Here is a 9,571-nt window from a genome sequence, read left to right on the forward strand (position 1 = left end):
TCAGTCATACACATATATGTGTCCATTCTCCTCCAAACTCTCCTCCTATCCAGGCTGCCACCTAACGTTGACAGCGTAGCCTGTGCTATACAGTAGGCCCTTGTTGCCTGTCCATTTTAAATACAGCCGTGTGTACATGTCGATCCCTAACTCCAGTACTATCACTTTTCCCACCCTTCCCCTCTGGTAGCCATAAGTTCCTTTTCTAAGTCTTGGGGTCTGTTTCTGTTTTGTAAATAAGTTCTCTTGTATCATTTGTTTTAGTTATGCATATAAGCCATACTATATCCCTTACTGTGGGCAAAGTTTTGTTTGATTTGAGTTTATTCAACAATACAAATTTATAAAGCATTTCTTATATACCAGCCACTGGGCAAAATTCTAGGTATACAGTGATGAAAAAACTGACGTATGCTCTTCCTTCATGGAGATTATGATCTAGCACAGGGTTTCTCAAGCTTTAGCAGCATCAGAAACACCTGGAAGACTTACTAAGCTACAGATTGCTTCAGAATTTCTCATTCATTAGGTATGGTGTGGGCCCTGGGACTTTGCATTTCTATCAAGTTCTCAATTGAAGCTAAAGATCCTGGTAAGGGACCATGTTAGGCACTGGTCTAGAGAGCTACTTAAATAAATACAAATAAATATCTGATGGCAGTTTGTAATAAGTGTTAGGAGAAAGAAGAATACAGAACTGTGTGTGTGTGAGAGAGAGAGAGAACGAGAGAGAGAGAGAGAGAGAGAGAGAGAGAGAGAGAGAGAGAACTGAGAAAACTATTATGATTTGGATAGTTAGGGGTGATGTCTGAGAAAATAGCTTTCAGGCAGCAGGAACATCATATCAATGACCCAGAGGAAGTGAAAGCATGTGTGAGAGAAAGATCTGAATTGAGACTGGAAAGTAGGTTTGGGCTAGATCATGTGGGCTCTTTAGTGCAATGACATTCAAATTGGAATGTGTGCATTCTTGGAGAGTATGTAGACTTTCTAACGGGTATGCAGGCACATGTAATGTTTAGGAGACTCATATTACTCTGTGCTCTTTTAAAATGGATCTACCGAGGGCCAAATATTTTGGTAGCTCTCATTTACCTTTTCCTTTTATGAATAAAGGCCAACTTATCTCCTAGTGAATCTTGCTTAGGGTATCTTGCCCTAGGGTATAAAATACTTGGGGAATAAACTAAGGAATAACTGGAAATACAACTCAGTAAGATAAGATAACTCAATAAAAAAACTCAAAAAACCTTGGTGTTGAAAGGGGGAAAAGTGAATTACTCTTATCATGGAATTAAAATAAAACCTGTCCTCAAGGCAGTTGGTCTCTAGTTCTTGGCTTTAAACAAAATTGAAGGAGGCCCCAAATAAGTTGTCAGCAGGTAGGGCATTAAAAGTAATTTTTGATGATGGATCACTTTGTTATTTTGATATATAACTAGAAAGGAGAGTCTAGCCTTATGGAAGCTAATGTCATTCCTTAACAAAACTTTTCTTTCCTCTAGGTGGATAAAACAAGCACTTTCTCTTACCTCTATAAATATGAAAAATTAGAAAAAGAAATAACTGAAAACTGTCATAATTTAGCATTGTGAAGTGAAGTCGCTCAGTTGTGTCCGACTCTTTGCAGCCCCATGTACTGTAGCCTACCAGGCTCCTCTGTCCATGGGATTTTTCAGGCAAGAATACTGGAGTGGGTCGCCATTTCCTTCTCCAGGAGATCTTCCTCCCAGGGATTGAACCCGGGTCTCCTGCATTGTAGGCAGACGCTTTATCCTCTGAGCCACCAGGTACTATCAAATCATAGATGCATAAATTAATTGGGATAAAAACAGGGTTGTGGAACTCATTATGAGATTCATTTCTGATACAGTATATGTATTTAATCATTATCCACAAAATTTACAATATATTTACATTATGTTGACGAGCTTTATACTTGTAATCAACATAATACCTACACCACCCAGAATAATTTTTTTGGGTCAATGTATCAGTTCTTTGTAAGATATTTAGGACACCAATTTGTGAGCAGAAACACAGAACGGAGGTAGCCCTGGAACTGAGGGATGGCTTTGATATTTTGGCAGAATTTGTGAGTCCAGGTCTCTCAGATCAACCTTGTGCTGCTCTGTGAGCTTGAATTTCCCTTCCTCTGCATCGAAGGTCTTACCTTCCTGGTGTCTGGGCTTTAAGAAGCTGCTTCTTCTTGAAATAAGCCTCAGGGAGATGTTTGGGATTTCCACACCACTCATCAGTTTTTGTGGAGGTGGTGATGACAAGTTTCTGATGTGTTCTAACAGAGGAACTCGACTGAGGACCAGAGGTCCCATCACGAGCAGCATGCTACTGCTCAGCTGCTTTAAGAAAACCACCATCGTGCCTCTGTGGTACCCGGTGAGGATGCTTGGAATGGTGCTGGGAGTGACGCTAGCTCACAGCTTCCTCTCATCTGATGGAAGGGTTTTCTCCTGAGGCTCACCAGCTTTCAAGGTACATCTTCAGTGGAGCATCATCCAGGTGTTCGGTGAAGCTTAGCCATTTGGATCCCATCATTTCTGTCACCCCCACCCAAACAAGTTTTGTGTAGTAGAAAGAAATTTCTCTTTAATTTCAATCTTAAATGTAGCTTATGATTACTTCCTCTTTTCCACGACTTTGCTGGAACACAAAGCAGATGGGGAAAAGCTGCCAATTCCTCTGACTAGGATGGGGTTTTGGTTGTTGTGGGATTTCCCCTTTTGAGGTGTTTTGGGCTTGAGGTTACCCTTCTTAACCTTGCCCTGGCATCAGCCTTCTTGGCTTTATGTTTCTTCTTATTATTATCCAGCTTCTCTGTGTTTTCATCTACCATCTTGCAAGATGGGCAAGAGGCAGAATAGTATTTTTTTTTTAACATAGAAAAACTTAAAAAAAATTATCTCAATCTCTCTATCTCTGTCTTTATTTATATGGCTCTAACTCTATATATAGAACAGAAGTATATATATGTATCTGTATATACATATATATTTTTGTTGTTGTTTTAGTCATTAAATGTGTCTGACACTTTTTTTGACCCCATGGTCTGTAGCCCTCTAGGCTCCTCTGTCCATGGGATATCCCAGGCAAGAGTACTGGAGTGGGCTGCCATTTCTTTCTCCAGGGGATCTTCCTGACCCAGGGATCGAACCTGTATCTCTTGCATTGGTAGATGGATTCTTTACCATTGAGCCACCAGGGAAGCCTTTATTTATATGAAAAAAAAAAGATCAACATAATAAAATGTTCATAATAAACATTATAAAATATCAACAAAAAGACTTCGAACCAGAAAAAAATATAAGGATAACTCATTGCTGTGAGTATAATGGAAATATGAGTTTAAGGAGAAAGTGAATTGTCCTCAGAGACAGAAGAAGGAGTCCATGACTGTCTAGAGGAGTGGACTAGATTGGAATATAGGAGGTTTCTGGAAAAGAAGGGATTCGCCTTGGGAGGAACAGAGATCAGAAAAGCCAGAGCTATGGGTGAGTGGTCTGGGGTGTGAGGGCTCCCTTTCTTTCTTTTTTTTTTTTAACATTTATTTTTACTTATTTATTTTATCTGGCTGTGAAGGGTCTTAGTTGTGGCATGTGGGATCTAGATTCCTGATCAGGAATTAAATCTGAGCCCTCTGCACTGAGAACATGGAGTTTTAGCCACTCAACCACCAAGGAAGTCCTAGGGCTCCCGTTCTTGTCTAGACATGAATCTGCTTCTTGAGTTTTGAGGTAAAACTGCTTCCTTCAACTGATTGTCCTCTTCTGCCTCTCTTGCTTCTTCTCTCTTTCCTTCCTCCAACACCCCCTTCATCCCCTTCCTTCACTGACCACGCAACAGGTCAAATGGGTATAGGATGGAGATAAGCATCACGGAGTATGAGACAGAAAAACAACATGGTTATGTGCCCATGGATGTGGTTTTGTGGGGGTTCTTATTTAGGTGGGGGAGCTGAAAGGGATGGAGTGAGAAAGATGAGTGCATAGATGAAGTCATATCATGTCTGTTGTTTTCCTGCCCTTTAAGCCCCAGGATGAGTTCCTGGCTGGAGAGGCTTGTCGGGCAGAGGGTGGGGAGAACAGCTGCTCTACCCCTTGGATAAGGCAAGTGGGGTAGCCATGATGGTCTCTGCCTCCTTCTAGAAGAGGTGGGAAGATTTTCTCCTTAGCAAAAGGAGTTTAAGTAGCAGAAAACCATCTGGACCAAGAGTCAGAGAGTTGGATTCAGGCCATGCACTGCCACTCTTTTCTGTGACCTTGGGAAAAGCATCTTGACTTTTGATGCCCAGTTTGTAAAGGGCAAAAATTGAATAAAGTGATCTGTGCATTTTCTCCCTACTCCAAAATTAGTGTTTGTGAGTTTTGAGAATTGGAAAGAGTTTACAAAAGCCTAGGAACTTTTGTTTTTCTTCATCATCCTTGATGAGAAAAATTACAGTGAACTTTCCAGTTCATTGTTTAATAAAAAAAGAGGAAAAAAGGAATCTTTTCTCTCTGCAAAACATCAAGATTTACTCTGCCCCCTAATAGTTGCCTGGGTAGAATTTTCCATCTTAGCACAAAACAGCTCGACCTGGTTTCAGCTAATCTCTGCACACCCCTAATTTAACAAGAGGAACTGGAAGAGTCAGACAGTGTGTGGGAAGACTGGAGAAAATAGGAAGGTATAGAAACCACTAGAGATGGAGATAAGTTAAACATTCTGGCAAATTATCACGGTGTATTGCTCATACTGAATGCTTAGGCAGTTGGGAAGGTAGTTAAGAGAATGGCTTTAAACGCTTCATCTAATTGCAAGCAGCTGTCGATTAGTGGAGCTTGACCAACTGTTTTTAATTCCACTCAGTGGTGATGAAGGGAATGAAATTTTTAAGGGAAACTGGCAGGGGCTGTGTGTGTGCATGAAGTTGCTTGCACTTTTTTTAGAGGTCAGAGAGTGCAGTAACTACTAAGAGATGCTCTTTGAAACCATGGCAGCCTTTCATGATAATGATTTTCCTAAATTTTACCAACATTTGTTGAACTTTTGGCTGGAGGCAAACTTCTCTGTTACCCAAATTCTGGAATGATTTTTCATGGGGAGTGATTCATCCCCCGATGGTGAGTGACTGAATGACTTGTGCCAATACAGAAGCAATTGTTCAATGCAGGCAGTAAATTTCGAATGAGAGATAATATTGCCAGTTGAGTCTTCTCCTTAAAGAATGTTTCATTTCACTTTTTGGATTAGAAAAATAGGAAAAATAAGAAAGTGGAAAGTTTTAGCTCGTTTCCTGCAGTTGTAAAACCTGCTACAAATCATTTCAACTTGAGAGCTTTTCAGAAGACAAAGTTTTGAGTAACTCAGTCTAATCAGTTTTGATACCTCTTTTGATGGAATTACACGTCTATATTTTCTTTTTCCTAATACGATTAGTAATCTTTTCTAATATTTATTGCTTTCATTTCTTGTCATACAGTTAAAAAACAGTTATTTCAATGTTTCTGCATTGCAAACTGGAGAGACCATTAACTTGATTGAAAGCAAGTCTTCTGTGAATACATGAAGGCCTGCAAGTCCTAAAAGGAGCTGCTGCTGCTGCTGCTGCCAAGTCGCTTCAGTCATATCCGACTGTGCGAGACCCCATAGACAGGAGCCCACCAGGCTCCCCTGTCCCTGGGATTCTCCAGGCAAGAACACTGGAGTGGGTTGCCATTTCCTCCTCCAAAAGGAGCTAACTCAACTCAAAACATGCAGAAAAAGACAATTGGCAGAAACTCTCAGGGAGAAAGGAGCTATACTCTTTCAATATCAATTACAATCCCTTTTATAGCCTGAATTTCAGTGCCTTGAAAGAGAAAGTAAGTTTTCTAAGTATGAACATGTGCAAAGATTTATCAACAAGGGTATTCTTCACAGCCTTGTTTACAATAGTGCAGAATATCCCAAATGTCTACAATTGGCATTAGCGCAATAATTTATAGTGTTCATATGCAGGCATAAAAATGTGGGAAAGAATATATCAGTGACATCAGGAAATGGTCATTCAGACTAGGTGAAAATCAGGATCAAAAGGAGTTATTTTAGTAATTCTTGCCTGGAGAATTCCATGGACGGGGAGCATGGTGGGCTACATACAGTCCACGGGGTCGCAGAGTCAGATACGACTGAGTGACTAATGCAGGCATATTTAAATATATATTTAAAATTGTGTGGTGTGTATATGTGTATGAAAAACCAAAGTTGAGCTTCCCTGGTGATTCAGTGGTAAAGAGTCCGTCTGCCAATGCAGGAGACATGGATGTGATCTGTGATCCAGGAAATCCCACATGCCGTGGAGCAACAAAGCCTGTGCACCACAACTATTGAGCCTGTGCTCTAGAGCCTGGGGGCTGCAACTCCTGAGTCCAAGAGCTGCAACTCCCGAAGCCTGCGCACCCTAGAGCCTGTGCTCTGCAGTGAGAGAAGTCATCACAACGAGAAGCTCATGCGCTGCAACCAGAGAAAGCCCACGCAGCAGTGAAGACGAGGCACAACCATAAATAAATAAAATTATTTTTTAAAAAAAGAACATCCAGAGTCAAAAGAACAAAATGAAAAGAGTGGCAGTGGGATTACACATGATTTTTATTTTTGTGGTTTTTCTGTGTTCCCTAATTTTTCCCCAAAGAACACAGACTACTTTTATAATTAGAAAAAAAATTATTTTCAAATAAATTTTCAAAAATGTCAATTCTGATATCATAAAGGGTTTTACTCCATGTCAGGATGAAGCCTAAAGAGGAGACTCACGTCCTGCAAGGGAGAAAAAAAAATCAAGAAGGACAGCACTCAATAAACACCTAATTATGTTTCTGATCTCGTGCCTGTTTGAAGCACTCACACTTGTTTTGACTCAGCTAGATAAGTCAGCTCCTCTATAACAGTCACAATTTCCACCAGCTGTTTTCGATGTTTGAGGTTATGTTTTTGTTTGAGTGAACTTCACTGCCTATCCCTTGAGCGAGCTTATGAACAATTGTAAAGGAAGTCTTTGAGGCCGACTCAGAGGAAAGCTGCTAATCTCATGACATCCACAAGGATTTGAAAAGGCAGCTCCATCTGTGCTGTTTCTGTTTTCCTTCCATGGAAGGTCTCTTGATGTCAGAAAAATGGGCCACTTCTGGGTCCAGTTGTTGGATGGAACATTCGTGACCACAGCTGTGTCCAGGGGTTCCCACAGACACATTTAACCTAGAAGATGTGAGTGACAAACCCTACTCAGGGTATGCTTCCAACCCTTTCCTGGGTTTTGTTTCTCACGTGGTAATTTTCTTCCAGGAGTTCAGAGTTGGGGAGCGCTCTGGCAGGAAGCTATTTATCATTGAGAACCACCAAAGGAGGGCTCCTGCCATCTGTGCCTGACACCTCTGAGACTCTTTTGAGTTGGAAGCCAGGGGGTTCTCAGTGCATGATGTGGCAGAGTTTCTGGAAACAGATTTGGGGAAGAGGAAGCTGACTTATGTGGGAGTCACCATGTCACTTGTCATTCTCTGGCACCCCCTCCCCCATGATTTTTTTTTTTTCCCCAAAGAAAAGAAAAATGCTGAAGCTGTTAGTAGGAGTTGAGATTCAGTTAGAAATATTCTGGGGCAGAGTAAAGTTTTACCTGACTCTGGGAGCCCACCTTTGTGGGTTATTACCTGGTTTAGTTTATATTCCTTCCAGTGTACCTTGTCCTCTTCTTCTTTTTTCCCTTTAATTCATGCAAACTAATCTGACCCAAATGTAATTTTTCATTTAAATGTTGTTTGCAAAGTGAGCATCTGTAAGCCAGCTACCCTGCCTGGCAATCAAGAAAAGTGTTATAAAGAACATATATTCAAGGAGCTCACAGAGAATGAAGGCAAGTAAGCAGTGATGAGGCTAAGAACTGTGCTAAAGTGGGCTTCCCTGGTGGCTCAGTGATAAATAATCCATCTGCCAATGCAGGAGACATGAGTGCAGTCCCTGGGCTGGGAAGAGCCCCTGGAGGAGGAAATGGCAACCCACTCTGGTGTTCTTGTCTGGGAAATCCCATGGACAGAGGAGACTGGCGTCCATGAGGTCACAAACAGTTGCACACAACTGAGTGACAGCGTGCATACACTATGCTAGGGATTTGTTGGGAGAAAATCAGAATCCCAGAGGGGCTGGCAAAGCTGTAGGTCTGGCTGTTCTATCTATCTCCAGAGAAACTGCTAGAACAGATGGTTACTTGAACATTCTCGACCAGAGCAATGTATTGGTTTGCTAGTAGAATTCTATCAGTCAAGACTCTTTCTTGACAGAAACTCAGCTCAAGCTCAAGATATTGTAACTTTAGGCCCTTGCAGGATTCAAATGATGTTATCAGGAGTCTTATTTCTTTCATTTCTTGGCTGAGTTTTCTTCAGTGTGGGTGTCATTCTCCGCCATGCTCTTCCCTCTTGGCACTGGCCACCAGAAGCCCCAGACATGCTGCTTATCTGTCTTGTAATACCAGAGGGGAAAGGTCTCTGTTCCAACAGTTTCAGCAGTTGTTTGGGGCTGAGTCTCATTAGATCAACCTGTGTCTTGCCAGCCAATTTATGTGGGTTGGGTGTGTGCACATTCACTGGACAGACCAATAGGTCTGTGCCCAGTGAAAGACTGCTGGGTAAGCACTTCCATCCCAATGTCCCTGATATCCTTTTCTTGAAGAATTGTTATAATTTGAACTGTCCTAAGTTATCAGAGCAGTTCTAGCACACTTCAACTTCAATACAGAAGGGATTGGAGTTTTCATTTTTCTGATTTCTTATTTCCCAGAGGCTCTAGAATCCCTATGCAAATTTCCCTACTCCCTGCCCAGCAGTGAGATCTTCCTCTCCAGAGTTTGGGAAGAGTGCCTCTCCCTCAGGACAAGGGGTGCCTATTTCTCTTGTGTTTGTGTGACTAAGAGGGTGACTCAGATGTTTAGTGCAGTGGTTCTCAAGGTTGTGGTCCCCAAATCAGCAGCATCAATATCACCTGGAAACTTGTTAGAAATGCAAATTCTCTGGCCCCATCCAAGACCCACTGAATCAGAAACTCTGGGGGTCAGGCTCAGACATCTGTGCTTTGACAAGTCATCCAGGTGATTCTGATTCAAGTTTTGAAACCACTGATCTAGGGTACAGTCCAATACAGTCTTCTCTAGAAAGACTCTGAGTTCATGTAGACTTTTCTGCTTTATATTCTGCCTTCCTAGGCTCCTGACACCAAAGGGAAAATTCTTTCTTTCTTGATGTCCCTCATTGGAAGTGAAGAGATTATTTTGTGCTTGAAGTAAGAGCTTTGCAGTGAGCTGCAGCTGAGAATCCCTCAGTAGACTTCTGTTGGCCATACATCAGGGAACGAATGTTCCTGGAGATGCTGCAGCTGCCAGGCTCAACTTAGACAAAGGAACTTGAAAATCTTTCTAATTCTCTGAGGGGACCTTGTCTGATGTAGACCTAGCAGTTTTGCTGCTGATCAGAGGGCCTATAAAATCCAATATTTTATATAATCATTTAAATAACATACAAAAATTCTAGGCTGGGTGCTGGATGTA

General features: G+C 41.6%; 1 pseudogene; it reads right to left on the minus strand.

Annotated features, from left to right (window-relative positions):
- Positions 1 to 1,993: 1,993 nt before the first annotated feature.
- LOC138444633 (large ribosomal subunit protein eL6 pseudogene) lies at positions 1,994 to 2,854 on the minus strand (annotated as a pseudogene).
- Positions 2,855 to 9,571: the final 6,717 nt, after the last annotated feature.

The sequence above is a fragment of the Ovis canadensis genome, chromosome 8, assembly GCF_042477335.2.
Source record: "Ovis canadensis isolate MfBH-ARS-UI-01 breed Bighorn chromosome 8, ARS-UI_OviCan_v2, whole genome shotgun sequence".
In the NCBI taxonomy this organism is placed as follows: Eukaryota; Metazoa; Chordata; class Mammalia; order Artiodactyla; family Bovidae; genus Ovis; species Ovis canadensis.